Source organism: Octodon degus, unplaced genomic scaffold, assembly GCF_000260255.1.
Source record: "Octodon degus isolate 3935 unplaced genomic scaffold, OctDeg1.0 scaffold00025, whole genome shotgun sequence".
In the NCBI taxonomy this organism is placed as follows: domain Eukaryota; kingdom Metazoa; phylum Chordata; class Mammalia; order Rodentia; family Octodontidae; genus Octodon; species Octodon degus.
This window is the reverse complement of record NW_004524601.1, coordinates 11111540-11120099: the sequence shown is the minus strand read 5'-3', so window position 1 is coordinate 11120099 and position 8560 is coordinate 11111540. Positions and strand designations below refer to the sequence as shown.

At 37.3% G+C, this 8560-nt stretch overlaps 1 protein-coding gene across 1 annotated transcript in view; it reads right to left on the bottom strand.

The window, feature by feature from the left end:
- Positions 1 to 8560, bottom strand: part of Col5a2 (collagen type V alpha 2 chain) — a 153329-nt gene that overhangs the window by 75911 nt on the left and 68858 nt on the right. The gene's annotated exons all lie outside the window — the stretch shown is intronic.

The following is an 8560-nucleotide window of genomic DNA, read 5'->3' as shown; positions in this document are numbered from 1 at the left end:
TTTTTAAGCAAAGTAAGTAATAGGAGGGTAACAATAGATAATATATGGATTATTGTTATCTTCAAAGTAGTTACACACATTACAAGATATGGACCTAAAAATTTCTCCAAACAATATTAGCATAGACCTTTTTTTTTTTTTTTTGGAACCAGGCATTGAACTCAGGCCCTTGCACTTGCCAGGGAAGTGCTTATTCCTCTGAGCCACCTCCCTGGTCCCAGCATAGACCTTTCTTTTCAATAAACTAAGAAAAAACAGTAGCATAACTGTCTTTTTTTTTTTTTTTTCCTTTTCTCTTCCTTGTTTTTCTCTTTCCCCCACCCTATTTCCTCTTTCCCTTTGGTACAATTTCTTCCCATTTCACAATATCTACTATACATTTTGGACCTTATTTACTCTTTCAATTTATCATGCCAGGGAGACAACTTGATGTTTACACATGTGTGTCTGGTTTATCTCACTTATGAGTATGATTTCATTTACCTAGACATGTCTCAAGTTTATCCTTCTCTATAGCTGAGTAGTACTCTACTGTTTAAAAAGATGACATCTTTGATGGGTATTTGAGTGGTTTACAAGATTTAGTTATGACACATTGTGCTGCTATAAAAATGGATGCACATATATTGCAATGGTATGATGCTTCTCATTCTTCTAGGAAGATACCTGGAAGGGCAATAGCTGGGTTGAATGAGACCTCTAATCCTAGTTTTCAAGGAATGTCCATACTGATTTCCACAGACATTGTACCAGTCTACTACACATACAATTTTAACTTTATAATTTTTATGAGAATCCAAAGTAAAGGATTCTAACATACAAAGTGGGTTATATGAATCTTTTAAGTCTTTTGGAAGCTTCCTAATTACTTAAAATTCTTGACTCCTTTTTGAAATTTAAACACCTTCCTTTCTATTTCTTGCACAAAATTATCTCATTGCTTGAGACTACTTTTCCTAATTGCTGTCATCTCTGCTGGAATTCTTTTTTTTTTTTTTTTTTTGGCCCCCTTTTTTTTTTTTTTTTTTTTTTTCTCAACCCTCCCTGAGAGGGTGGGGCTGGCACAGAAAAATGGCATAGAATGTGGTGCTGGGGATTGAACCACGGTCCCCTGCGCCTGCCTAAGCCTAAGCTTGCCTAAGCAGGTGCTTTAGGCCACCGAACTATGGCGCTGGCCCCTGCAATTCTTTTCAGATCATTCTGCATGACTAGGCTTTCTTTACTGATCTGAACTATGTTCAAGAATTCATTTTAAGAAACTCACTTATTTAGACATACACTACTTCTTAGAAGTGTATTATGGGCACAGTAATAAAATTGCTGAATTGTGAACACATAGACAAAAACCACCACCTTTGTGAAATTGGTTCCAACTGTTAACACATTTATCTTCCTCCTCTCCACTAGATAATAAGCTCGCTAAGTTTGCATTCTTGGTCATTGTGCTTCAAATGCTCAGCACCAAACCTTTCAGAGAACAGCCATTCAATAACTATGTGTCAAGAAGAACCCAAATTATGATTTCCTAAGTTAACTATGAGGCTTGCATGAAACAATATTTTAACATTTACTTGTACTCAATTTTTGAAAGATTATTATATGGCATATAAAAATATTCAAGTGAAACTGCAAAACTACCAATGAAAATCATTTCAGTTTAAGATGATAATATTAACCCCAAAATGCACAACACACAATTAGTATTTATAAAGTATATCTCAATATATCTAGAAAAATAACATTTTTCTCATTGCACTGTAGAATACAAAGCATGTTCAAAACTATAGTGATCGCTAAATTTTCTTTTGCAACTGGTTACAGTTTTTAAAAAAAGCCACAAGTTTATTAATTCCCCTCAAAATACACTTTCTCACTTCTGTATTTATCCCATCCTTCATGCCTCTTTCTGAAGCAGTTCTGGCTATTCCCTTTCTTTCTTTCTTTCTTTCTTTCTTTCTTTCTTTCTTTCTTTCTTTCTTTCGTTCTTTCTTTTTTTTTCTTTTCTGACTTTTTGAGACAGGGTCTTGCTATGCAGCTCAGCTGAACTTGAGCTTACTTAGTAGCCCGGGCTGGTCTCAAACTTGCAATGATCCTCCTGCCTCAGCCTTCTGAGTTCTCGGATGATAGGTGTGTGTCACTACGCCCGGCTTGGCAGTTCTCTTTCATGAGTGTCCTTAATGATACTACCGTAACTGCCTTAAAGTCCTGAATTGATTCAAAACTTGTACCTCTCATGTTCATTCTGACTGTAAGGCAGAGCCAGAATTCACAAAATGGTACCTGATGAGTAACATGGATGAGGACATTTTATAATATTTTTATAAGACTTCCTTTTTTGAATAGCACTTAGTAGTACCATGCTATCTATCTATCTATCTATCTATATCTATATCTATATCTATATCTATATCTATATCTATATATATATATATATATATATATATATATATCAGTACTGGGAATTGAACTCAGGACAGCAAGTGCTTATTCTACTGAGCTACCTCCTAGGACCCTCACCATATTTTTGACCACGACTCCCACAACTCATACAGCTATTTATAGAAAAGGAATTCCAGAAGTGCTTTTGGATTAGGATAAGTGTCAGAAGTCAACAAAAGTACTGTAAAGGGAATAAATAAGGGGACTGGGGAGATAGCTCAGTGGCATAAGTGCCTACCTGGCAAGCACAAGGTCCTGAGTTTGACCTCCAATACAGAAAAAAAAATTAAAAAGGCACATAAAGAGAATGAACAGCAATGCGTCCTTTACTGTCCTACTTCTTAAAATGGAAACATTCACTGTATACGCTGATGGCGCCTCGCACTTTGCATGTGCTTGGTCCTGCATCACGGATATTTGGTCCATGTACCGGCTCTGTCATAGCGCAGTACTCCCTCCTGCTAGTCTGCCTGCTATTTCACAAGACGAGAGCTAACTTTCTAACCTATTTTGTCTTCTAACCTATTTCGTCTAACTTTCACCACATAATACATAGAAAAGCAAGGAAATATTTGCTCTGTACACAGGCACTTAACACCAAGGAGAAAATAAGACTCATGTTCTAACGTGCTTCTCTGGAAGGCCATGTTGAAGCAAAACAACAAAAAATGTGAACATCAACTAAGCAGAGTGATACTTAAATTTTAAAAAAAATCAATTTAAAACAATGAAATTACATGATGAGTATGCCCCAAAAGGTGACCTATATAAAAATGGATCTCCATCCATGGCGCATGAGCAGTCACTTTAAGTGACGAATTAGAAATAACTTGAAGCATTAACTTCCATGGTTGAAAATGAGATATTCATTCACAAGGTTTAGTTGCTATTGCTGAAAATGAGATATTCTCTAAGTTCAGCTTGCTTTTGCATCGCTGGCAAGCCAGGGGCACAGTGGTTGAAGGGATGGCTTTAATATTTAAACAGATTTATAGAGAAGCAAGCACTGATTTTACACAATATAGCCAGCATTTGCCTTCTGTTTTCAGAATATTCCTTAGCATTGTGAACTATCTGCGTATCTGTGGAGAGAGACACAGAGACAGAGACAGAGAGATAGACAGAGAGAGAGAATATTATATATCTATATGTTTCTATAATATATATTACCTTTTATATATTAAGGCAATATATGTTGTATATAAAATTGTGGCATCCTAGATGTACTTATGTAATAAACAAATCAATTTTATATAAATCATTCTATAACAAAATATTAAATAAAACTAATAATTTTACTGTGGCATAATAAAGCTTATATTATAATAAAATTGATATAATAAAATGTGAGTTCTTACTTGATATTTACACAAATGTTACATGGCTGATGACATACACATTGGGGAGTAGATAAATCATGTGAAAAACCAATAAAAACAAGGTGGTGCATAGTAAGGTTATCCATTAAACTGAATTAAAAATGAGTGTGAGAAAATCTTCAGCGAGGATTTCTCCTCTCTGGGTCCTTCAGGGCCAGAATAAGCAGCCTTGCTCATTCTGTTTACACAGGCAAGGGGCGTGGCTTCCTGGGGTTGACAGCTTGACCTCACCCTAGAGGCACAGAACTGGGTCACTGAATGACTCTCTTTAAATGACAGTGTGAAAAGCCAACGTTGTGCTCTTGATGCTCCACAGATCTCTTTCTCCTGAGAGTTCATAATTAAATTTAAGATGATAGGGAAATTTAGTTGGAATGCTTTTAAATGGCAAGGCGATGAAAAGCCACATTCACGGCCTTCTCTTCACCCACACACATCACAGTGAACGCTCACTGCTCATGGCCGAGTGAGACACAGACAAAGAAATCGTGGGCACCAAGCACAGGGCGTCTGCCGGTCTTCGTGTCTCTACACCGTAGTTAGCTCTGCACCCTGTGATTAGGTCGTCCTTTCAGTTTTCTACAGACGCTGGCTTAAATGAAAAGAAAAGTAAACCAGAAGACAAAATCATAGCCAATTTGTTTTAAAATTTTGCAGTGTAGTTGTCATATATATTTATTTTATGAATGACAGGGTACTTAAAAAGTAACTCTGAATTTTTAAATGACAGTCTGAGAAATTCAGTACTGTCCTACTGATTCCTCTGCCCAAATGATAAGATTTTTAACCCAAGCTGACATCAAAAGCCTAGATCCAAGGCTTAGAACTTAACATACACACAATGCATAGGTTATTTCTTAAAGTACTTGGCCAGTAAGAATTTTGAACACAATCTGAAAAGGAGCCCCAAAGCTAATTTTATGCTACTTGAGTTGCTGTGTTATTGACTATGATTCTTTCCTAAAACTTAAGACTTCTAGAAATCTGATAATATTGCCGCTATTTTATAATTTCCACTACATTATAACTTCCCCACATTTTTATCTGCTAAGCTACAAGATTCTTTTCCCCTGACCAAATGTTTCAACCAATTGAACCCATTGTGAAGTCATTCCCACAAAAATCCTGGCAAGGATATCTTACAGGCAAGAGATACATTTCATCTGACCGTGCTTTATTTGAAATCAACTCAATTGCCCTGTTTCTCATATATCCTCATAGATTCATCTTCTTGTAAATCTTAAGTGCTTTTAAAATTAGCCATCAAATTTAATTCTTAATCACTAGATGGCAGAGCAAACAATATTTGCAGTATCTTCTTATAATACACAAATAGAAAATAGAATTTCCTAACCGCTTCTTACCAACCTATTGCCTAAGTCCTGCATCTCCATTTCCTCATACACAGAAATTAAACATGTACTAACAACAGCAACAAAAAAACTCATTAGAAGGTCATATTAGAATCTTTTGATTGGTTAGGTTATATGTGATCTTATTGGTATGTTGTATTACTGGGATCTACTTAAATATTAAAAAAAATACACAAAATGAAAATTTCTAAAACTATGCTGGGTGTTCTCTAGCCATTAACTGAAGTTTTCCCTTGTAGGAATAATGTAGAATGCTCATGTATTGCTAGAATTTTCCATCTCTGATTCAGAGAGTGTTTGTTCAAACTATTTTCACTTAGTGGTCAGTGAATTCCTCAGGAATCACCGCAGTGGTCATCTCAGCAACTGTTATGCCCAATATCACATAATCAGTCTTTGATAATGGTGCCTGTAGTGTGAATGAAAGCATAAGTGAATGAAGGGAACACTAAGGAATTCATTGGCACCTTTCAGCATTTGGCTACTGGCACTTCAGTCTCCCCTCCTAATCTTACCACAGGGAATATTCACTCAGAGCCTATTTGGAGTGAAAAGGAAACTTCCTTAGAGATTCCTTAAGCGCTATATACATCATGAAGAAAAGCCAAAGCAAGAGAGGAGTCACACCTTCCCTTACTTCCTGCCGAGTAAACACCAGCAATTCCACACCCATCATTTCTCATCCTCCAATCCCCATAGATTTAAAAAGTGGGGGGAAAAAAAACCCCAGGGACCCTCAGGGCATCTGCTCTATACTATGGCTGTAGGCAACATAGAAATATTACAGGCAGTCAGACAGGGTTAGGTCCTCAAAGGAGCCAGTGTGGAAGAGGAGACTGTAACTGTGGGAAAGACAGGTACCTGTGGGTGGGACAGGCACCTGTGGAAGGGACAGGCACCTGTGGAAGGGACAGGCATCTCTGCCTTGGACCAGACCTCAAGACAAAAGATGAAACAAACGCACACCCACATACCTCCCCAGTAATGGGCTTAGGGATGGATATTCTATGTAGCTATTAATCACCTTGAAAAAGCCAGGAAGAGTCACTATCCCAGTTCCCTAAGGGAATAACCCTAGTTCTACATTCATGTCCATTCACTCTGTGACTCACTTCCCCATTTGATCTTGATTTAATCAACTTTACCTGAGTAATCATGCTTGTAATCTTAATAGGTGACCACAGATCTGTTCCATTTCGTGCCCACCTAGTGAGTTCCCATGGTTCCCACCTTGGATACATCTCACCTCACTGATTTGCTCTATAAAAATTCCTGGAAAAGGCAGGGTCCTTGGCAGCCCACTCTGGTCCCTTTCTGTCCCTTTCTCAGATAGAAGTTTTCTTTCCCCCAATAAATACATTCTGTTCTTATCCTCTCTTGCTTTCATTCTTCAATTTTAAAAAATTCATTTTTCAATGTAAATATAAAATTTATGAACTTGTACTAGATATCTAGCAAGTTGGGAGTTTCCCTTACAGCACTATGATAATCTTCCCCACGTCAGTTCAAGGTCTGTGGCCTGGTTGGTGGGCAGGTACCAATGGAGCAGGCTTGTGAGATTCTGGAACTTCTGTTCACCAGTCCATTTCAGTTTTGCATTTTAATCAGCCCTCTTTTTAGAGTACTTGTCCAAATTGCTACTTATTTGCATCTTGTGTTTCTATTTCATAGTACTAACTGAGCAACAGTAGGCATTCAATGGTCATTTGAGCTGAATTAAATTTCTATTCCACTAAGAATAAACAATCTTCTTTTATTTCTGTCTAATAATTTTTAATTTTTTTCTTGAAATCTGAGAAAGCAAAAAGAAGTCAACTTGCGTGCAATACTTCAGTACCAAAGCCAAATTTTAAAAAAGATTTGATAAATAGTTTATAAAGGTTGTTGCTTCTTCAAGGCAGCCATTAGGTGTTTGGTTTTTTTTTTTTTTGTTTTTTTTTTAATCTCATAAACAATGGATTTTCAGTTAATTTGTAAAAATGCTGTTTTTAAACTAAAAAAGGAAAAAATAAAATGGAATATATTTCATGTCATAGACTACTTAGGTTTCCTTCCATGTATCACTGGAAAAATCTACAGGCTATTAGATCATTGCTATGATCATAACCAAAATGTGAAATGAAAGCTAAACATCTTGCACATGCAATGTCCATCTGCTTTCTGGAAAGAGTTTTGAGGCTGTTGCTGCAACTTACATTACTACCCCAAACACATGGTTCAAACGCTTGACCAGCTGTAGAAATGCTACAAAAAGAACAGGGTCCACATGGCGTTCTATGTGCTAGAAACTTCAGGAATATTTTCTATAGCAAATTCCACTCCTTTGGGTAAGTAGAAACTTTCAGTGATTAAGTTAGGTATGTGCGCTATGCCACAGATCTCTAAGTACTTGAACAATTAAAAATTGTTCTGAATGAAGTTTATCTAAATCTCTCAAAAATGGGACATTCATTGATGTAGATAAAAAAGAGAACAAACATTTGATGAACTGTTTGCTTTTCAAATCGGTAGTATCATGGCTTCTATGTAAAGAGATAAATTATGTTACTAAGGAACACAGCATTATAGAGTACTGTATTAGACATCATATTATCAAATAGTTCAATGAAATTGATTTGTTTTACTTAAGAACACATGAACTCCAATAATCTTTAACTTAAAACAGCAGCACCAACAGATCATGCCAGCTGGGTTCAGGCCATATTGAGGCGTCACATGTTAGAAAAAGCAGGAATGAATAGTATTCAGAAAACCCAGGATATCTTATTGTTGTAGGCAGTAAGTTATATAGAAATATTACATGCTGTCAGACAGTGCTGGGCCCTCGAAGGAGCTAGTATGGAAGACAAGATACCTTGCAACTGTGAGAGAGACAGACATTTCCACTGTGGCCTGACCTCAACACAAAAGATGAAACAAATGCACCCACATACCTCCCTAGGGATGGGCAATAGGTATTGATGTATTCATCACCTTGAAAAATCCAGGAAGAGCCAATGACCCAAACCCCTATAGGAAAAGCCCCTGTGACTCTTCCCCATTCGATCCTGATTTAATTACTTTTATCTAAGCAATTATGTTTGTAGCTTATTGGTTGACCACAGTCTTTCCCACCCCCACGCCCACTTGGTAAGGTCCCTTGTTTCCCACCTTGAACCCACCTTGTGGATTTACTGTACAAAAATACCTAGAAAAAGGGCCAGTGGTATAGCTCAGCAGACTAAATGCTTGCTTAGGTAAGGGTAGGAGCCTGGGTTCGATCCCTGGCTCCGAATGCCGCGCCCACCCATTCCCCAGGTGCGCTGAGCCGGTAATGGAGTCCGGGCGTGATGGCGTGTGCCTGTAATCCCAGCACTTGGGAGGTAGAAA